We start from the raw sequence: 23,807 nt of genomic DNA on the forward strand, positions 1-23,807 counted from the left end.
GGGGGGGCTGGATCCAATCCCAGCTGACATTGAGCGAGAGGCATGTGCACCCTGGAGAGGTCGCCAGTTTATCACAGGGCTGACATAAGAGACAAACAACAATTCACACTCACAGTCACACCTACAGGTAATTTAGAGTCTCCAGTTAACCTAACCTTTGGACCTTAAGAGAAAGCGGAGGTACCCGGAGTCAACACATCCAGGCACAGGGAGAACATGCAAACTCCACACAGAAAGGCCCCGGCCGAACCAGGGTTTGAAAACAGAACTTTCTTGCTCTGAAGTAATCACTGCACCACTGTGCCCATTGGTAACTGGTTTTAATGTTGTGGCTGATCGGTGTATATAGTGCCAAATCATAATATACATTGTCTCAAGGCACTTTACAGAGTAAGGTCAAGACCTTACAATATTATAGAGAGACACCCAACAGTTCCACCATGAGCAAGCGCATGGCAACAGTGGAGAAGAAAAACTCTGCACTGACCAGTCGGGTTAAAAGGAGAGAAATTTGGGGGGGGGGGCAGGAACAGCTATATACACTGCTGTAGTCAGACACTGTCAGACTGGTTGTTATAATGGTAATACTAACAGTGATACATATACATGCAACAGCGTTATTAATAATAACAGCAGCAATGATAGCAGCACCAATTATTATTATTATTATTATTATTATTATTAGGTGAGTGCTGAGTAGTAGTAGCAGATCTGGATCCTGCAGCTCGGGAGTCACAGATACCTCCAGAATGAGGACAGGGAGAGAGAGGACAGAGAGGAAAAGCACAAACTCCAGGAGAGAGAAGACAAAAACTAATGACATGCAGTAGTGTGATATAAATGCATGGGGAGAGAGAGAGAGAAGAAGAGAGAAGACTTGCTCAGTGCATCATGGGAGTTCCCCCAGCAGCCTCAGCCTATAGCAGCATAAGTAAGGGATGGTTCAGGGCTCACCTCAGCCAGTCCTAAATATGAGCTTTATCAAAGAGGAAAGTTTTAAGACTAATTTTAAATGTAGAGAGGGCGTCTGCCTCCCGACCCCAAACTGGGAGCTGCTTCCACAGGAGAGAAGCCGATAGCTGAACGCTCTGCCTCCCATTCTAATCTAGGAGACTCTAGGAACCACGAGTAAACCTGCATTTTGAGAGCTGATTGTTCTATTGGGATAATAGGGGACTATGAGGTCTTTAAGATACGATGGAGCTTGGTCATTAAGGGATTTGTACGTAAGGAGAAAGATTTTGAATTATTTTCTGGATTTTACAGGGAGCCAATGGAGAGAGGCTAGTATGGGAGAAATATGATATTTTTTTCTAGTTTCTATCTGTACTCGTGCTGCAGCATATTTTATGTATTAATTGACTGACTTGTTCTAGCTGAGGGGTTGCAGTCAAATGTCAAGTTAAGTCAAGTCAAAGTTTATCTTAAGTGCGTTTCCACACAAGAGTGTCTCAACATACTTTGCAACAGTAAAAACAACAGCAAAACTAAAAAAAAGTACAAATGATTAATTAATAGAAGAAACACAAAATAAAATAAAATAAAATTGGTAGAGATAAAACATAAAGAGCAATATGCGTTGAACAGGACAATGAAAACAAACAGTAGGTTATAAATTCTATGAAAAAGAAAACAGCTGAGTCTTAAGGCTGGCCTTAATGGTTTCCAGAGAAGGAGCTGATATCTTCAGTAAGACTATCCAACGGTAGGGGAGCCTGATGTGAAAATCCTCTAAGCTAGCTGAATTTTTTCAAATTCTATGAATGCATTTGTAGTCAAAAGGTGAAAGACATATTGGTGTATATGGTAGAATGAGAGAGGTAACTGGGTGCAAGTCCATTTATGTGCTTTATAGGTCTGGATGATTATTTTAAATTTCAGGATGGGATCAAATTTTCTGGTTCTGGTTAGGATTCTTGCAGCAGTGTTCTGAACAAGCTACAAGCAGTTGATGGATGACTGAGGTAGACCAGAGAAAAAGGAAGTTAAAGCTATCAAGCCTTGATGAGATAAGCGTATGGGTCAGAATCTCTGTAACGGATATTGAAAGAAATGGACAGATTCTTGGTATATTCTGGAGGACGTGAAAAGCTAGCTTGACAGTAGATATAACATGGGATTCAAGTGACAAGATATTACACATTCATCAAAATAAAAATAGATAATTCAGTTCTTCATTTCCAACAGGCAAGCATGAAAAATTGCGAGACTGACAGTTTAACTGGGTTGAATCTGGGAAATGAAGTATATATACTGTGTAAGTAGTATCAGAATAGCGATGAAAATGAATACCGTATTTCCAAATAATATTAGTTAGCGGTAACATGTATATACAGAAAAAAAGAGGACCAACGCTGGAGACTTGAGGTACGCCAGATGTAACTGAAATAGAGCAAGGCAGAATGTTATCATTAGGAATGTAATGAGTCCTATTTGACAAATAGGAATGAAACCATGACAAAGCTGTCCATTGAATGCTTAAATGATAATGGTGATGATGCAATAACAGGCCACGATCAACGGTATCGAATGCTGCACTGAGATCAAGCAATAGAAGTACAGAGAACAGATCAGAGTCAACAGCAGTCAAAAGACTGTTTTGCACTTTGGTCAAGGCAGTTTCAGATTTGAATTTATCAAAACAGGTACTGCTGGACAGATGAGTGGTGAGTTGACTGGCTATTACTTTTTTTGTTTTTTTTAAGTTTTGACATGTATGGGAGGGTGGAAATATGTCAGAGTCAGAATATGAGTGACTAGGATGAGGGCCTTGATTTCATTAGGAGTGGTTTATTAATAAGTGCTGAGGAAACCATACCAGTGGTCAGTGACTCATTAATAATCGAGATCATAGAAGTAGAAGGTTCTACGGCATCTAGGTGACAATTGGGGGGCTGGGAAGTATAAACTAGAGAAATGAGGGACTCAGTAGTAATTGTTACAAAAGAAGTTAAACTGTTGAAAGACATTAAAATAGGATAAGGGCCTATAAAACAAGAGCTGGAGTTGTGCTGAACATCTTGTCTCTGATTTAATTTACCTTACTGATGAAGAATTACAGAAAGTTGTTTGCTGAAAAGGGAGTCCTGTGGCTAAGTGGACACTTTTTTCTGAGAACTGGGGTTGGATTTATTGACAATGAAGAAGTTTGAGAAAAATGCTTTTCTGGCAGCAAACAGTGCTTTTTTGTATGTTTTTAAACTATAGTCCCAGGGTAGATTGTCAGCAACTAGCTGACAATCACAACATAATGTCCTGTTTAATAGTTTAAGCCAATGGTCTAACCTACTTTTTGCTGACCTTTATTAGGGACATAAATTACCATGGCATGACAGATGGTGGATTGTATAAATCAGTAAATGATCAGGAATAGCAAGGACTTGCATTTACTCAAATGATCACTTATCTTACCTTTTGCGAACCAGCAGTCATTGTGACCACATGTTGAAATTACAGGATAAAATGGTAAAATTTTGTGTAACAGTGAAGAGCAAAGAGTCAACAGAGAAGAGGGTTCACTTAGTAACTTCTTCAGTGTAGGAAATTAGGAGAAGACTGAGATGCATCCTTTTTGCTTTTACATTAATACATTTTTATAAATGCCTTTTATTACCCACGGGTGTTTTGTCAGCATTAGTGATAATAGTGAGCACAGTTAAGAAAGAAGAGATGGACATTGCCTACGGAGAGATGTAATGTATTTAGAGCATTGAGGTCAACATATCAAAAAAGAAAGGCATAAAAGTAGAATATGTGTGTTTATGTGTGTCTGTATCTTGGTGACTGAATAGCAACACACAATATGCTGTTGTCTGGAAACAGGCCCCTGTATTTGTGTCTTGTGCTCTACCAGCATGCACTGTAAACTCATCACAGGAATACTGAGATGAATGAAGGGACAGCAACACATCTGCACCAAGTTCAACCTCAATGGTCTCATTTTACTAAAACTGTCAAATTTATGCCATCAGGATAAGTTGATGACACAAAATGATACATACTACATACTACATCTACATACTACTTACAAATTCTACCCACAGTTGCTATAAAAGTCCTGAAAGGGCTTTTTAAGCAAGGAACTTTTAAAGAAAGCAATCTAAGGTTTTTCAGGGCTCAACTTCTTACTGTGTTTGTTTTTTATTTTATGAGTAAGTTATTTCACGTGGGAGATTTCTGCTTTTCCTCTTTTTTAAAGATATACTTAAAAACTTCACTTTTAAAAGGACCTTTTCAACTATTTCAGCTTACTTACAGTATATTCTGAGTCTGCTTTTCCTGGTTTGGTCTAGGCCTCTTAGCTGCAATGAAAGAAAATATTCATTTTTCAGGCATACAATTATATTTTAGACAATAATGTGCTTCCAGCTTTGGGTCAGCAGTTTTTGGTGACTCGTTTTCTTATACAATGTTACAGTGAGTTTCTCTTTTTAACAGGAATTAGTTTCATGTGCTCTTAAACTACCATCAATGGAAGTCAAAATAAGGGATTATGCCCTTTAGCTGCTAGGAGGCTTTTAATGTGAAACACCTGTGCAGGAAATAAAAACTGCAAAATGGAAGGCACGTAAAATAACTGGTGAATAACAATAACTAGTGATTTTTTTTCAGTTAAAAGGAGAAAGTGAGAGCATTAGAGTGGTGAGTATAACGTGACTTTTGTTGTACTGATGTGATTCATGCTGTGGAGGTATATTTCACTGAATTTATTAAGACAACAGGTAAATATGAGGGAAGTCTTGATATTGCAGTTACAGCAAATGGCAAATTACAACAGGGAAGCTTAATGCTGAATTATAATTTCATAATATAATATAAACAGGGGAAATTGGAAATAAAGGCCCGTCTCTAGTATCAAAATATGAATATAAAGGCCTGGTACTCTCTGCAGCTGAGGTATAGGAAGGTCCTGGCCCCTTATTTTAGAACTTTCAAGTTAGTGAATGGTTTTAATCTGGCAGTGTGATTATAATTCTATGTGAAAGCTGTTGAAAGTCATGGACAACAAAAAACAAAATGTTACATTATGTTAAACTGAGGCTTCATAGACAGAGAAACATTGTACTGTACAGTATGGACAAAATCACTCCTGCAGGCTATTTAGAGTCCTGCATGTCATTGGACAGTGGGAGGAAACCCACAGAGACATGGGTATAACATACAACTTGTCAAAGAAATCCCCCGGCCATCCCCAGTGGGGTTCAAACCTCCAGTCTATCTATGAGGTGACAGTTCTTACCATGTTACAAAAAATACAATTCCAATAGTTTATTTTAATTTTGGCGATGCATCGTGAAGTTTGTGTCTGTATCTGTATTGTGTTTATTGTTTAGACTATAAAATGGTTTACATATGAGTTCTGCTCAAATTCATGTATAGTATCAAGACACTTAACAGTCAATAGAGTTGGTGAAATTGTTCACTTACTGAGAAAGTGCATGCTTCTTCTAAGGGCAGGAGTAGCCCATTTTTGCCCCCTGTAGGTTTGAGTCTCTTAAGTGTAGAACAGCGCTGCTTAAGTTTATTGCTTAAATTAGTGAGGTTATGAATGAAAGCTTGCTAAAATGAGTGAGCAGACCCACTGCAATGTGTGTCCTCAGACTTCAGCAACTTGCAGTGACGTGTCCTTCTGCAAGTCATTTAACTCTGACTGTGTATAACCTTTTCTGTCTTGTTCAGACTCACTCTGCGCGTTTGCTGTAGTGAATGCTTTTACATACTTGTCTGGCACCAACTATCCCACTTTTGATGGTGTTTACAGTGTTCCAGCTGTTGTTTTGCTACAGTGGGCAGCATCAGAATTTCATATCTGCCTTATGTATATATGTCCTGTCAAATCCACCATCTGTTATTTTTCTTTTCAAGCTATCAATGAAATTAAAACTGCCCTAGAAGGTGTCTTTTGCCAGGAAGGAAATACTGGGATCTTGATGAGCTATTCAGTACTACAACAAATTTAAGCAATCTACATTTACATCCAAACCACATAAAGAGAGTACTACTGAAATGTGCTTAGGTTCACTATCATCTTACCATTCATCCATCCACCTATCTAGCCATGCACCTCCATCAACCAGGCTCCTTGTGGTAGGCCTTACATGCTGATAGAGCAGCTCTTTACTCTACATTCCCCATCCGAATGGAATGTATCTCTAAAATGGATGGAAATGTGCAGTATATGTCCGACAAAATGGGTACATACAGTGTTCAAACATTAAACAAATTTTGCACTTAGTAATTGTTGTTTCTATATTCAAATGTGTCCCGAGAACCTGACGGAAGTGTTGCAAGTGCACAAGACAGACAGGGAAGATTTTGTTATATTGGCTTGAGATGTCCAACATTATTCATCCTCTACCAGCTTTTTATTTGTTATGCAAAACTCTGCCAGAGACCACATATTTATATTTAGAGCGAGACTAAGTGACTTTTTAAAAGAAGAAATTCATACTTTTACAAAAAGCTGAGTCTTTGAAGCAACTCACTCAAGAAAAGCTTGGGAATTTAAGGGGAATTTAATGTGCAATTATCCTGTAACCCCTACTTTTGTTCAAAGATAGTCTTTGATGTTTGTTTTTTTTCTTATTGACCTTCGTTGCAAAATTCTATTGTTTTAATGTATGGAGGATACAGGAAAATGTGATAGATAACTGCAATCTGCCCTTTCCAATTCAAGTGAATGGGAAAGTGGTCTCAGACTTTTGGACCCCACTCTGTATATATATCTATATATATATATATATATAAATATATATCCAGACGTACAGTACAGAGCTTCCGAAAAACCCATTTATGTTATTTTGACAAAGAAAAGAGAACTTTCCTGTTTATCAGTTTTTAATATCTAGGATGTTAAAACTTTCCAGCTCAGTATCTTAACACCACTCAGAATGCAAGTAGAATCTTATAATTCCAAGCTTGTCACAGAAATAGAAAAAATTTCTTTAAACTTTCATTCGCTCCAAAGACAGCTCGTCTACTTGAGTAGTACTACAGGCATTTAATGTATTCCAACATGCAAATAACCATTGTTGCAGGTTTACTTTACAGTCATTTGGCGAAATGTTCGCTGCTGCGGATGTTCGTTCTATCCACTTTCATATTGCGGATCAGATTTGGGCTCGAACATGTACCGGTAGATTTGAGGAGTTGCCATTTCTGTTATGTTCTGTTACTTAGTTTTAAGTACTAATTACTTAGTTTTACAGTTTGCTTTTAGAACCTCCACTCCGGTAAGAGGATAAGGCGGTGCAAGCCTGCTGATTACTTGCCGGGTTGCACCACCCCGGCAGGCAATCAGAATAAAGTGGGCTTTTAAGGAGGCCTCTAATGGAGACCTGAGCTAATAATGCCTGTTTCAGTCAGAGGCTAAACTGACAGGCTGCATAACAGGCAGTTGAGATTGATATGGACTTTTGTTGAACAGTGAATCCTTGAAAGCTACTTTAGTGGAGTCCAAGAAATGCGCATAATAGGTCCCCTTTAGGTTTTGATATTTTTTCATGTGAGAAAGTAACAATTTTCATTTAAAGCCAGGAAAACAATCTCATCTCACCAAGCACTTTGGCACGTTACTACCGGCTCCATTATGCGTCTCGTTTTGATATATGATATAAATCCCTTTGGAAGATAAAATTTGGCTCTGTGTTGAAATATAACATTCGATGCTGCTAGTTTGTCTGAGAACATAAAGTTGAATACATAATGTATAGATATATCACCACATTTAGATAAGAAAAATGAATAAAAATATACCAACGAAAATTAACGGAGGCTGTGCAGTCCATATTATATATTGTTTTTTTAAATTTTTAATAAAAATAACCGGTTCAGATTTCAAGTGTATATTTTACTAAACTCACTGCCCATTCCCTTTTCCCCCAGAATCACACAGTCAGGCACAGTTGTGTTGAAGTGTAATTACCAGTGCCAAGCTGAGCTGCTGATATTAGCAGTAATGCTGCTGTTTCAATTGCAAGTTGCAAATTGGATCAGTCCTCCTCCTTGGGATTCTGAACCCCTGAGTTGTACTTGCCAGGTTTGAACTCAGGTGCAGGAGTCTGAAATTGGCATGCTCTGTATTGAGAAAGGCCTTTTTTGTTTGGAATGCACTCTTACTCTGGCACAGGAGAATGACATCCCCATTCATAATCCTGCTCGAAATGCTCTGATCAGCTTGGTTGTTTTTTTTTCCAGCCAGGGAAACAGCCAATCCTGACCTATTTGACTCCCTGGAGTAAAAAAAAAACAGAGATATCATTAGTGATTCAAGAGGTCTTGCCCCTGTTCTGCAGTGACAGAACAGGGGCAATATAAGAGCTTACGTAGTTGTACAGAAGGCTTCGTTAAGGGGGTAAGTAATCATCAGGCTTTATACAAATTACACACAGTTCCATTAAATCATGAGTCATTAATTACAATGACAACAGGTCATGGTTTATGGTAGATTCATAAACTATACTGACATCAAGATCCACAAACTGAAGAGCCATGTACTTTTTCCAACAAACAGCACCATCAGGTTTGTGGAGGTCATTCCTGTGATTGAAGTTAGGGTACATTATCAGAGTAACTTATGTTGTCCCTCTACAATACAGAATTACAGAACATTAGAACCCAAATTAGAAATGTGCGATGCAGTACTGCAGTAACTGCGAAGCATTGGTGTCGTGTGACCTATCTTTATCCTCCTACCCCCTCACTAAATCATTCAATCAGCCTTGCCTGATGGATTTACAATGTAAAATTACAATAAAGACCCCAGAATCACAAGACACCTGAAATGGTTTGAAAGTGGGAGAGAATACAGCCAGTGCAGCACAGTGTTTGCACTGGCATTGAAACTCTGCTACAGCACAGGGAATTGTAGCTTATCATTCAGACACAGGGGGAGAGATTAAAAAAAAAGCGCATGAAGAGCACTGAAACCTACAATCTAAATACTGTATCTTGAAAATTCAGCAGCATAGGGTAAAGACACCCAGGACTGTTAAAAATACTTTAGGTTGGCAGAGAGACATAAAGGCAGTGAAAATATTGACAGGTTATCTATTGAATGTTAAAAGGATGTGTAAATGTGATGCTCAATTCAATTCAATTTTATTTATAGAGCGCCAAATCATAACAGAGGCTATCTGAGGGCACTTTTCATGTATATCAGGTCTAGACTGTACTCTTTATTTACAAAGACCCAACATTCCCACATGAGCAAGCACTTGGCGACAGTGGCAAGGAAAAACTCCCTTTTATAAGGTACCTTGAACACAATCCGAATTGAAGCAGTGGGTGTTGAGCAGGATCATGGGGGCAGTAGGTGTTTTGCAGTCACAGATCCAGACTCTCTAGCACCAGGGGCAGAAATATCTGCAGAAAGCGACAGGAAGAGAGAGGAAAGAGACGAGAAAGCTCAAAACTACAGGAGAGAGAAGAAGTCAAGCATGTATTCTAATAAAGACCATCAAATAATGTCCCTCAGTGAAAGTGTAACTGTGAAATTATACTTAAATATGAAACGGGGCTCTCAGGGTTTCTTGCAGACAGCTGTTAATGTGATTTTTGCTTAGTAGTTAATCCATGTGTAAAGCTTACATATGAGTGAATGAGGCTCATCATATGGCACATTGTTTAACTGTCAGCTTTGAAATACAATCATATTTTATGCGTATAACTAACTGAAATCAATATTATTTTCAACAACAAAGCCATTTGATTTCATTATATCATTTTTACCACCTGCAAAATACATGGTTATCAACCTTTTTATATAGATAGATAGATATATAGATCCACCAACATACAAAAAGAGAACAGGAGAAATGGAAGTCAGAAATCTTGTCAGTATTCAAGTCACAGCCTCAGCCTTCCTTCAGAGGTCCGCTGTGTATTCCCCTTCAATTAGCATCATAATTAGCAACATTGGATGCTAATCCATGGCTAATTGGTTTTGATAGATCTCAAGAAAACCAAAAGAAATCTTAGTACAGCCTCTGCCCTTGATTGCAGCAGAAGGGCTGTTAGTTATACTGCTGTTTAAATGGTTTGATTGGTTGGATGTATCCCTTCAAATACAGTTCACAATTTAAAGTACAGTAAACTCCAAAATGTCACAATATCTGATTTAATTTGTTTTCATTCATTTTCTCCTGTGAGCATTTTATACATTTAACAACACCAGGCTTTGTTAAAAGTACAGAGGGTTGGTGGAACATACAACAACATATGTATGTACATACCTACAGCTTGGTTTTTCTTCTTTTAGAGCAATTTTATCTTAATTCTGAACATGATTGAACTAATTTATGTACCTGTAAAAATCCTCTGTTCTGTCATTCTGTAATGCACAGTTTGAACACGCACACACACGCAGACTTCTGTTGCTAGGCCTTTCTTCTCATGACAGTACTGTAGGTCACGGTATTTCCAGGCTCTTTCGCTGTGATAATTATTTTCGAAACAGAAAGTTATAGAATAGTCGGATCCAGTTGAAGATGAGACAGTGGAAATTCTCCATTTCTGAACTTCCTTCACAGAAAAGTAAGATTATACAATACTTTTTTCAAAGTGATGATGGTGAAGAAGCTACTCTTTCCAGATGAAATTCAGTTAATACAGGATGATCTTTTGGTAAAATAAACCAAGTAGTTTTAGTTGCCCGTACTTGACCAAACGTCAAAAATATAAAGTAGCTTGCTGTAAACCCCCATATGAAGGTGTTTTGTATTTGTCGAAAAGGCTTTTTTGACAAAACAACGTATTTAGTTGTCTAGGCACTAGGATTTATTGCAAATATTTTAATGATCTTTTTTGGAGAGTGGTAAGGGTCCAAACCTGTTCACTGAAAAAAGATTAGCGAAAATACGAGAAATAAACACACACTTTGAGGAGAAAACTCAATATAAAAAAAACTATCTTTTTACTTGACAATAAATCTTAAAATAAGTTTGATCGGGTGAAGAAATAAGTAGGCTCTGATAAGTGTCCAAAGGTTTGAAATAAATGAAAATGCTGGTTTTTAGATCAAATTACTTGAGATTTTTTTTGCATTCTTAATTTTAGCGCACTGAAAAAATGAATGTGAAGGAACAAGAAATAATTTGGAAGAAAATAATTCCACTAATTTAAGTGGAAATCACTTATTATTATGCTGTTACTTGAATCAAGTCGGCTCATCTTGAAAGAGTTAGACCTAAACACGTATTCAATTTAAACCTGGATCTTAATCTCAGAGCATACAGTACCTCTTAAAACAGGAAACTGATTTTACTGAAATCACAAGCAGGACTGCAAGTGAAATTTACAACATTTATTGACAATTTTACACCACTAACAGTCTTATTGTTAGTGCTGCGAAATTAAAATATTGCCAAAAAAATAAAAAATAAATAGAAATAAAAAAAATTAAATAGAAATAAAAAAACTAAAAAAACTGGTGATTCGATAACCTACTGCACTTCTAGACTGGGGGTAACCTATAGTCTACTCTCAAGACACTCATTGTCACAGAAAAGGCATTTCACAACATACACTTTTTTCTAAAAGCGGGGAGAGACAGAGAGAGAGTGTGAGAGAGAATGAGAGAGAGCTAAAAACAGTGACAGAGACAGAGAGTGAGAGAAAGAGTGACAGAGAACAAGACAGCGACCTAGAGACAGAGAGTGAAATGACATTGGACCATTTAAGAACAAAAAAGGTTATACTGTTTTGAGTATCAAAGAAGTAAAAATAACAAGTAATGATAAAAAATATTTCTGAATGAAATAAAACTATACCGATAGCACGGAATCAAAAAAACCCATGGATGGCATCGCCTAGTACCTCTGTTTGAATGACTGAGAGGAGGGTTGCGACCCATTTTAGGGATGTTGTTAAGATGCTCACAGGTATGTTTCCCACGGCGAGGATGCAGGCCGTTCTGTGGTAGAGTAACACTGGGCTGGAAAGAAGGCCGCTTCTCCATGTAAAGCAATGGATCCTCTCTTGGCTAGAATTGAATGACAAGGACAACAGTTCAATGCGGAATAGAAGACTTTCAAGAGTAGAGCAGTAAAGCAGTAAGTGTGAGGACATATTACAGTGGCTACATTGAAGGAGGATCAACATAGCAATTCTCATCTGAAGGATATGAAGCAGTGCTTCACTGGCATTCCCGAGCCGTTTAGGTGGTGGAGTTGGTGAGGGGAAAAGTGACAGTAGTGCTGTCAAGAGGGGGATGGTGAAATCCACCATGGGACAAAAAAAATGGCAACATTAGGCCCACTTAAAATAAATCTTTTAGCTGGCCACATACAGCAGTATTTCCCAATCCTGCTCCTGGCAGACCATGTGTTTCAGGTCTTCATTTGCTAACACAAATGACTCATTAGTTCATTATTCATGAGTGTGTTCAACCTACTCATGATACCCCCACACCTGATTCAACTGATCAAGGGCAGCAAGGATCTTTGATTTCAATTTCAATTCAGTTAGGCTTTCTTGGTATGACCATATTGAAACACAGTGCACTGGAAAACGTCTGTCCGGGTCACATTTATCACTATAAGAGGATGATTATTATAACCAATTCTTTTTCTTTTTCTTTATTTCTCATGCATATTACCATCTTATAGACATTTGCATATATCCTGCTCCAAACCTAGTCTGAATGGTCAGGGTGAATGCATAACAGTTTGCCCAGGAGGTATGTATGTGTTTGTGTGTGTGTTTTGCGTGTGTGTGTGTGTGTGTTTCAGTGTGCTGGCTGGAGTTTTGTGCATTCTGTTAAAGAGTGTAGGTCCGTCTCGACTTGTGTCTTCCTTGCACAGCTGGCAGACCTGCTTTTCTTTGGGGAACCATGATTTTTTGTATTGGCCTGTCTTGATGGCCAGGCTGTGCTCACTGAGTCTGTACTTTGTACAGGTGATCTGCCAAACTGCATTCTATTTTTGGGGCCATATAGCACTGCATATTGCTTTGTGCTTTTGTTTGTATGTTCCAATTGATGATGTAGTTTTTTTTGTGTTTGGTATTGCAGGGCTTTGTAGTAATAGGAGTGGGGGGGCGCTGTGTTTTTTGATCAAGCCAATATTTGATTGCTCTTTTTTGAATTTTGATGTATGATGGGAACTGGCCAAATTCAGCTCTGCAAGATGCTTTTATAGAACTCTAAATTCTTAATTTTAACTTGGTGTTTGTTCCACTGGGCTAAATTCTGGTAAGAAAGAGGACCCAACACCTCACTAACATTGAGAAGAATTGGTTCTATGACAGATTTGGATTATTTGAGCCAAATTCAAATTGAGATTTGAATGTAAATTTGTCTTTTTATTGTGCAGGATGCCCTGCATGCTTTTTCTCTAAATTCATTTATTGCTGGGTTAAAACTTCCAGTGGAATTTATTTTCAATCCTAAATAATATTAATCTGTACATTTGTACTACATTTGTACTAATTTGTGTGTTCCTAATGTGAAGGTATATGTTTTTCCCTGAGATCTGGAATCTTTGTCTTTTTCATGTTTACTGTCAGGGCCCGGGTCTGGCAGTAGGTCAAGGTTCTGCTGTAACCCCTATTCTCTAGGAGACATCAAAACCATTGTCTAGGGACTAGGTGTCCAGGCATCTGTGTAGAGCAGGAATTTGATCTCTGAGTGGTGTAGAGTGAGACCATGTGCTATTGATTTCTCTAGGATGGCGGCAAATTCGTTAATATAGATGTTGAATAGAGTCAAACTCATACAGCAGCCCTTTCTGACTCCATGCTTCTGAGAGAAAAATGTTGTCCTTTTGTTTCCATTTTTTTACACCACCCTTATTGTGTACATTGATCTAATTATTTATGTCATATTCTTTACCTCTTACACCAGATTAAATAACTTCATAAAATAGACCATTGTGCCAAATTGAATCAAATGCCTTTTTGAAATCTATGAAACACACAAAGATTTTAATATTGTTGTGGTTAAATGTTTGTCAATTAAGGTGTGTAGCATGTAAACTTGGTATGAAGTGCGGTGTACCAGTACAAATCCGATTTGCCTTTTACTCAAGACATTGTGTTTGGTAAGAATGTTTATGAGTCTCAAATCTATAATGCTACAAAAATCTTCCAGAGATTATTGTTGACACAGATGCTGGTCAGTAGGTATTCAGGTCGAGTTTATGAAAACTGGTGTGATGAGACCATGATTCCAGATCAAGCTCAAATCAAGCCATCTGACTGATTGTTAGCAGTGATATAATAACCCTATACAACAGCAATGACATCTAATTCCCTTACACAAGTCAGTATCATTCCACGTGTGAGGGGGAAAAAGTCAGCTAGCTAAAAAAGTGCTACAAAATGGAAACATTTAAGGTCAACTTCGACCTCCGTGGTGGCCTAACTATGGAGGAGTGGATTGAGCAGTGCATATCTCCGGGGGAAAAATCACCTGCTGAACCTAAAAGACGACATGCAGAGATATTTAAAAAGGAGGTTGACGAACTGAAAAAAAAAAAAAAAAAAAAAAAACCAAAAGAACAGTTCACCGTTAAGCAAACAAAATGGGCCCTTAAATGCTTTGAAGATCGTTGTAAGGATAAAGGTGAATAAAATAAGCTAGTACATTGCATAGCAACCACCTTGCACAATGTGCAGGCAGCCTGGTGGGCCTATTTGTTTGTAAAAACAATGCCTAATGAATGCTTTATGATGCTAATAAAACCTGTTAATAAAAACGGTTTAAATTAGAATATGTCTATAACTTTCATTTTGCCATACTTGGCAACCGTTTTATAAAAGCAATAGCTCACTCCATGCTGTGATATATTGTAAATATATCAAAGGTAAGGGGGTTGTGATATAATCACAATATATCATGGCCTGTCATGTGCTTTTGCTTAAAAATCCAATATTGTGCATCGATGTACTCTGGTGCATGAGATGGAGGCAACTGTAGTCAGACTACAGGTAAGCACTTTAGACGTACAGAGAACTAATACATTAAAAGCACTCTTTAATTTTCCCACTTTTACCACATACCTGGACTGAGTTCTTCGTCGCTGAGGTCATTGTTGCTTGGAAGAATTATTGTTGAGGCGGTTGAAGCACTTGGACCACTTGTGTCATGCATCCACCTCACACAAAGTATTATTTTTCCTCTGGATTCCAACACAATATAGTTCAAGACAGAGGAAGATTGTCTCCAATCAAATGTAACTGACCAAGGCAAAATTGACAAAAGGTTGCAGTATTGAGAAATAATTTAGCTGAAGTTGCTGCTTCTGACAGCCCCTGATGTAAACCTTCAAAAACACTCAATATTTTTGTTTTTGGAAACAGGATTTTTACTGGTATGTTGTATATATCTTTCAATGTTCAAAAATTTGAGCATTACATGGCTAGTAGTGGGTTTTATAAACTTAATTAAGACCTAGCAGCAAAATTTCTGTAGCACATCATGGACATACCATGTTATTCAAGCTCACTGATTTTGAAAACGTACGGTTTCAGTTTTTTTTTTCAGGCTTAAAACGCACAGTATGTGATTAAGAAGTACATTGGTGGCAGTTAGAAACCTCAAATGCAGCTATAACTTTTTAGATTTTTACTTTGGACAGTTATATCTCATTATAACCAACCATCTAAAGGTAGGTTCAAAAATACTGAAATTCCCCTTTAAATGATGACAAAAGTTGGTCAGAAACACGCAGTGTTTAAAAATGGGTAAGAGAGGGTTTAAGGACTACTAGATAAAGTTTGCATGTGAAATGGACTTCATTACCCATTATGCTTTATCTTTCAGTAATTTTCCAGTAGTAACAACAGAAAAGATGAATCCTATAATAAAAGAGCCTTGTTTTATAATCCAATTGCCTAATCCATGTTGTTTATTTCAAGGGCTGCTCATAGAAATGATGCAGTCGTTGAGTGTCAATTAATCTTCAAATACTTTCTGAAAAAGTTTCTCTTACTCTGTTGCACAGAGATTTATTTTGAATAGCTTGTCCTTAAACTGTCGTGTAGGCCGACCTATTGAAACGACATGGTGGTTCAAGACAGTTAATGTAGAAGGAAGCTTGATTTTATTTTCAAAAGTTAATATAAAATGGGAAACACAAAGCCCTATTCAGTGTTCCTGCTTCAGCTTCCTGGCCATGGTCGGGAAGCACAACGGAGACCTTGTTTTGCCGAAGTTGATTTCTATTGGGGGGAACCTCCTTCCCTTTACCAAGCAGCTGGGAAGCAAGACATGGGAACTGACTTGGGTACTAAGGAGCTGCGGCATTTATTCAGAGATAAACTGAAACTTAGAGGTGTACATTTACTACTAATGCACAACTCTACTGTTGATTTCTTCTTTGCTCCGTCACCAACACCTGTCTGCTCTGAGCTCAGCCACCATCTCTCTATGTCTCTCTTGAACACACACTCGCTACTCAGGCACTATGCACTGAGCTATTTGGAGCCATGCTACTCTTATAATCCATCCAAGCATTATTATGCAAATGATCTAATTAGAAAAGCTGTATGGAAGCGACAACTGCAGTATAATTTTCCTCAGAGCTGTCAAACACAATGCCTCACCTGTAGGGGATACTGTGCTAAACATTAAGAGACATGTTATTGGTACCTCTCTGTCATCATCTTGCTTTTGAAACAGCTGGCTACCTTAACAATGCATCATTCAAAGATTCCCAATGGGCTGGCCAACTAATTAGTTAGTCAGCTATTAGCTGAATCCACAAACTTTTTTAATAGTTGCATGAATGATACCAACTGAAACCAGCTGCACTGTTAAACATGACCTACCCCCTACCACGGACAATGTGATGTCGTCGAAGTCATCCATCCCAATTTGCAAGCTATCTCTGGGGTTGCTGTTCCCAAACATTAACATTACCCGGCAAAAAACAACAGGCACAGGGTTAGTTACCTACCACATGTTAGTGTAGCTGACAATGGCTAAGGTTAGCTGGCTTGCTATCCAGCAGCCCTCTAAATGGGTGGAGGACAATAGAAAAAATGAAAAGTCTGAACAACTGCACGGCCCTACAGTATGATTTTTGCTTCAGTGTAGATGACTGACGTCATCATGATGTGATGAATGTGAGTTGGTGCAGATGCAGATAAAATATATAAATATATATTTTTAATAACAGAATTGCAAGAATTGGTGTCATTATAAAACGTAGGCTTTCATTTTTAATGTTAAATGGTGACGCTTTATAGATAAATTATTTTTTTCCAAATGCATTTTTTGGAAAACCTACCCCAACTCTGCGTCTGATTCGTTAGGTTTGGGTTAGGGTTAGCCAATTAGAGGCAGAATAGCGGTCTTCCAAAAAATGCAGTGGGAAAAGAAATAACGCTTAGAAAATACCCGTGTCACACCCCCCTCCATCTTAAGTCCAAAGGCAACAGCAGCAGGCTACAACTGACAAGGTACATCATAGCGTATCTCATTTTTGTTGCTTTAAATCTAAAGTCGCTCCTTAGCCACATTAATGTAATACATGGGAATAGTCTGGATTTTGGGGTTTTCTCTGGAATTGATGGTTCCAAGTTTTCAACTCATTCACACTTTCTGTATTTGATGACTGGATGCCCACCACGTGGATGGAGAATGACATCAGCTGTAAAAGGGACGTAAAATTTTGGGGTATCAGTTTCTTCTGTATGTGCCACTCCTGCAACGACTGGGAGTAATGCCACATGTCACTTCACTTGAAACACAGCTCTCTACACCACATTATCTGGTAAGTGTGAATTAGCAAGATACCTTGCTATCTATACCTCTTGGACAGGAAAGGGGGTCATGGAGCCTGTGAGCAAGAATGGTCAGTGATTTCTTGTTCACCAACAAAGTTGAGCAAAGAAAATCATGGAATTAATCATTACCAAAACTACATAAATAACTCTAGCTAGTTACCCAACCCCATGTTGTTAAAAGACTGTTGTGTGATGTTTGAGCAACATAGCCTGGGGTAATTTGTGAGGTCCGAGTGCCACCTATGTGCCTATCTGGTGAAGTGTAGGCTATTAACTCTAGGTCAAACACAAGCATTAAAGTTACCGTTTGTATGCAAGGCTATATGAGCAGAAATATGTGTCACTACAAACTGAATTTAATCATTTATATTTGAATTTGTATTGTTTAACTTGAACAATTGCATTTAAAAACTGAATCTGAATAGCATAATTTAAAATTTTATTTATTAGTTTCAAACGGAATTCCAATAATATTATGAAATTGAATTTAGTTGCAATGAAGCTGATCCTCACTGAAAATTCAACTCTCTATATACTTCCACATTCAGTTCTCACATGAAGAGGAGTTCTGTGAATCTGCAACAGATTCCCCTTCAGCGACTGGATGTGCCTAAGTAAACTGAAATTTAAGTTTATATATGGTATATATACACAGTGTCTGTATATATATATATATATAAATATATATATGTGTGTGTGTGTGTGTGTGTGTGTTTGTGTGTGTATATGTCTATACATATATATGTATGATTGATGTATTTTAGCCCATGAGTGTACTTGAATTAATTCTTTCATTCTAGGATTTAAAATGAAATATCCTTTCTTTTTGTAATCATTATTAAAGGAAGAAGCTGCTTTTGGAACATCTGTAACCAGATCTGATATTGCCAGATCTGCAGCAGCTTTTGCAATCAATGTCCAGGAAGGACGCCACTTGGCACAGGTAAGCTTGGCCTGATAGGTCAATAAATTATACAACTGATAGCTAATTTGTTTGTAATGGTAATACCTTGCATATTGTGGAACAGCATGTTATGTTAATTGCAAAAAAAAATCAAGACTAATTTCAAACTTTTCACAGAGAACAATTACCGATACCATTGCGAGGGTGCAACAGTACCAACAAGCTGCTCTCCTGGATACGCTGAGGGACAGAATGAGATGAGTGTTTGAAGAACATCCCGAGGCGACCACTCAGGTTCAAGATGAGGCACATGCTACGTTTGATACTTTCATGGATCCTTTCTCCGTTACTGCATATGGACAAAATTGAACCATTTGGGAATTTTCAGTCCAGTCAACCCAGAGGAAGTGGTAGTGTCTCTGAAGATTTGTCGGGTGAAGCAAGATCATTCAAAGGTCATGGCCATAAGAAACTTTTTTTTTTTTTTTCTGTGTGTACTGCTAATTAAAAGTCTAAAGAAGTTATTATCCAATTCCAGAAGCTTCACCATGTTGAACACTGTACCGCAGAGACAGATTCTTGTCTGACTTTACTGATGGGGCCTTTTTAAAAATTTCATCCTTTACATTCTGTAAGGCCTGATGCACTGCAAATAATTTTGTACACAGACAAACCCCCTAGGGTTATAGGCTTCTGCAAATAAATTTTTAATGGTAATGTTGATCCAAATTTTGTTGAGATATGAAGGCTAGTGATGTTTTTCATTGAGGCGCTGATGTTATTTTAAAAATAATTATGGAAGATCGCAGCTAAGATTGAAACGCCAAATGATGAAATTGACTTCTTGGGTGCTGTTATGGCCTCATGTGAAGATACACTTTCCCAACACGAGCAGGCTGGCTTCAGAGAATGTGTTGGGTTTTCCTACAGCAAGTGTAGACAGTCTGAATGCACCTTTGAGGATATGCAAAGACATTTTGAGGAGAATAAGTCTTTTAAAAGAACTCTAGAGAAGTACATTAAGCAGTGTCTTGAAATAGCAAAAGCAAGCACAGATACCTTGAAGGCATCCGTCAAAACCACTTATGAAATTAACAGAAGAAGCAGATTAGCTGATGTTCCTTCATTTGACCTCATCTAACAAACACCACAGGATATAATGCACGTAATTTTTGTGTTGTGTGTTGCACCAATGGATGTTAAGTTCTTATTTAAACACCATATTCTGTCAGGACCGAGAGAACTAGATGTTTTCAATTCAGCCATTTAGTTTTCCTTCCTCTTGATAAACAAAATAAGCCCTGTCCTGTTAGTGTAACCGCTTTGGTAGCTAATGTTAACAAATTTAAAGAGTAGAATAATAGAATCAAATAGAATCTTTTGGCCCTTTAATAAGGAGTATGTGCATGTGATTTGAGGCAAAGCACAGTTATTTTAAGCAATGGGCTTCTAAGTTAAATTTTAAAAATGTTTGTAAATCAATTGCAAAACATAAACAGTTACTCGAATGATGTGAGAGTGAAGGCATTGAGCATCCCATTCCTGTAAATGAGAGAGAATTGGGGCCTGCCTCAGAGGTGACAAATACCGATTATGTTAAGGCAAAACTGAAATGGCTTATCCTCATTGGTAAAAAGTACGTCAATGGGAAGTCTATGATTATCGTGGATGTGGACTATACTTTACCTGTGTTTGGATTGGTAAAGGATACCTTTGTGATAGAATCCCCTTCTGTTGCTTTTGAGTATCATTGTTGTGAAACTTTGAATTTTATCAAGATTTGTTGGCATATGAAGTGGCAGTGCCAATTCTTGCCCAGGTAACAGAAGTAGTGCATGAGCTTTTTTATTAGTTTCAAAGAAAAATATATATAATCTTTGTGACATAATTGCACATAGAAATTGGCCTGGGGATATAAATGTATCATGTGTTGTGGTTGAGGTCATAGGTTCCAATTTCCATACTGTACATTGTACATGCTTTTGTAATAGTTAATTGTTACATGTTAGTGTTGTTTTCATAGCTTGTCCCACTGCCCTAAAATGGCCAAAGAAAAAATATTTCTGCAGTTTTGAATGAAATACATGATTCTTTACTTTATCCTGGTAAATTGATTAGTAAAATGGTGTTAATTTCTATAATTTTGTAGACACGTCCCATTTCAGCATGCTTAAAAAAACTAGTTAGCTTATCTTTCCACATGTCAGCGATGCGCAGTGGTGTCTGGGGCAGCAGAGAATGAACTGTGACTTGATGAGGGTGTCTGTTCAGGAGCAACAAGTGCTGCAGTTGTGATGACGGACAATATAAAGTGCAATGAAAACTGATCTTAAAGGACAGTGCATTAAGTATGCTCAAGTTGATTGGTTGCATTACAGTAAGAGCAAGTAAACTAAAGTAATCACAAAAGCATGTGTTATGCAAGAGAGCCAAATAAAAACAAAAAAACAAAAGGAACAGTGAAAGTTGTCAGCTTGACATTTAAGGTGTATTGATTAATTCACAACGTCAACTCATGCACTGAGTAACACCCAAGAAAACATTCCCATTTAAAAGTTGCTGGAAGCTGCAAGTAGCCTTTGAGTAGTACAGGGAATTAAATATTTTTTTCTACCTAGCTAATGTCACCTAGTAAAGATGCAAAGGCAGCAAAACATCCTTTCATTCATCATACACTCTTCTGACAGTTTCTTTATTTGTAATGCATTACACAGCCAGCCTATTAAACTTGGAGAGCTTGTGTTGCATCCACAATGCGTGCAGGAAATAAAGCTTGCTTAGCTATGTTTTAATAGCCTAGCCTATTAGATGAGCTTGACCTCTGCCTGCACTGCAGCTTTCTGTCAGAATGAAAGTTTTGAATGCGGCAAGTAAATGAAATCGTTCAAAACACAAACTACTTGTGTTCATTCACCTATAATGCTTAATGCCATGCTAACTACAACCTACTACGTCCATCATCTAATACTGCTTAGCTAGATGTTTGGCTGACTGCCACATACTATTCTCAACGTGATGAAACTATTCATAAAGTCAATTTTGAAATTTGATTGTGTCGTTAATTATAGTTGACTAATATACATAAACTTACCGCTGTAGGAACAGTGGTTACATAACCTTTGAAATGAGCCACAACTTAACAGTGCGAGTGCACTCATGCACTACACCTCTGGTGACAACACCACCATGTGAGGCCATCTCAGTTCTCTGGCTACCTTCCTGATGGAGTTCCATAAGCAGGATCCTATGGACATTCACTGTGTCATTAGTCAATAATATAGCAATCACCATCTTTAAAGACAATTTTAAAATTTCCTGACTAATTTGAGTCATAAAAGACATATTCAGGATCAATTTAAGAATATACCATGAATTCAAAGACAGAAAGTAGTAAAAAAAACTTTTAAAACAAGATACTTACTCTCATATGTCCAGATCAAAGATTTAAAATCTTGGCAAGCACAGAACAATTTGCAGTGTTACAAGACAAAAACATCCATTACATTTAATGAATACCTTTTTTATGCCCAAAGCCAACATTTTTCAGATTCTCGCTTTCTAGAATACCTGTGCATGGCAACTAAAATGCGATTAAAGGTACACGCTGATGTTTTTGACCAGCAGTGGTGCTTTGGAGCAATGCTGTTATGAGCGGGTCCCTGTTTTGTTTGATCTCATCCACATACTGCACATGCTAGCCAGCATGCAATTGGTATCACAGGCAGCGGGTGAGGTTTATAATATGGAAAGCTAATTATCATTTGTTGTTGTTATTATGAGAAACGGCACACTGCTGTGCTCCAAACAGCATTATTATTCAAAGCAATGGAGCTTTATTGATCAATTACAACAAAAGCCTTTGCTATTGTCAGAAACTGTTATTTTTAATAATTTTATTATCTCTGTTGTAAGTCTGTTCGACCTATATCACAACCCAATGAAATAGCAGCTATTATCTGTAAAAGCAGTTATATCAAATCATGCCACTGTAGCCAAAGTAGTTTAATAAATAAACTGTCTTACCTTAATGCATCAATATCCGATGATTTGCTTTGGAATTGTATGCATCAGTAATCTCTACTGCTTTCACTTGTTCTGTCAAGTCACTCACAATATGAAGCAGGCTCAAGGTACGTCATTGTATGTCAATGTCAAAAGGCTCATGGAATAACTGGGTATCTGTCAAGATGTCTTCCTGCTTTTAGTTTGTCCTAATGATTTTCATGTTTTTCACCATGGACTCCAGGATGCTTGCAGGACTACATAGTGTTCGCTCAACAGCTCACTAAAATTATTAAGCACAGACAGACATCTCCAGTTTTTATGATACTCAGCAGAACAGATGCCTCTACAAACCTACAGTGAGGTGGAACTGCCAGTTCAGACAAAGAAGCTACTAGAGCTTCACTGAATTTCTTTTTCTTTTTTTTTTCCCCCTGCAAGCCCATCTTGTGTCACACAAACTTGTAAGCTCAGTTTGTAAAAATTGTATATAGCCTTGCAAGTATGAGAAAAAAAAGATGACCAAAAAAAACATTGCCATGCGATTACATTTGCAGACATCAAATCCGAGTTGGCAATTGGTTTTGGAATTCAAAAAACGCTGACACTGTTCCATGCCCTGTCGATGTGATGCACATTCAGCATGATTCTTTACCTTTAACAAAATGTTTTTCCAGTTGTGCACACCATTCACAAAGGCATTATCTATATGGCCACTAACGTACTGAAAGTGTCTGCAAGAAAAACAGAACACTTCATCTGCATCTTTGCTTTACTCTCTGAATCTGTTTGTTTTGGAATAGTCCAATGAACATGACCATCTCTGTTTACCAAAAAACTGGAGATTCAGGCGGTGTGGGCTGAGACTGGCTGCTTTCTTTGTCAGCCAGGTCTGTACAGATGGGCCCCACAGGTCAATCGCTGCAGGTTCATCGCTGCGCCGGTGCTGCTGCTGGTGTTGGCACTAGGACTGGAATCGTTGTTAGCACGCAAGCAGATTAAATTTTATGCGGAGTCACCTCTCTGGCAGGGTCCACTGTCTGGTTTAATTTATTCTTGATAAAATGTTCAAATATCAGTTTTGTTGGTTGAGTTTCATTCCCAACTCATTATTTTGTGTTGAAATTGTGTTTTTTAAACATTGCAAGAAGTTGAGATCAAGAAAACTCCATGA

General features: G+C 37.8%; 1 protein-coding gene across 2 annotated transcripts in view; it reads left to right on the forward strand.

Annotated features, from left to right (window-relative positions):
* LOC120798881 (cadherin-18-like) overlaps positions 1-23,807 on the forward strand; it is a 213,722-nt gene that overhangs the window by 4,821 nt on the left and 185,094 nt on the right. The gene's annotated exons all lie outside the window — the stretch shown is intronic.

This window comes from Xiphias gladius, chromosome 14 (assembly GCF_016859285.1).
Source record: "Xiphias gladius isolate SHS-SW01 ecotype Sanya breed wild chromosome 14, ASM1685928v1, whole genome shotgun sequence".
Classification (NCBI taxonomy): domain Eukaryota; kingdom Metazoa; phylum Chordata; class Actinopteri; order Istiophoriformes; family Xiphiidae; genus Xiphias; species Xiphias gladius.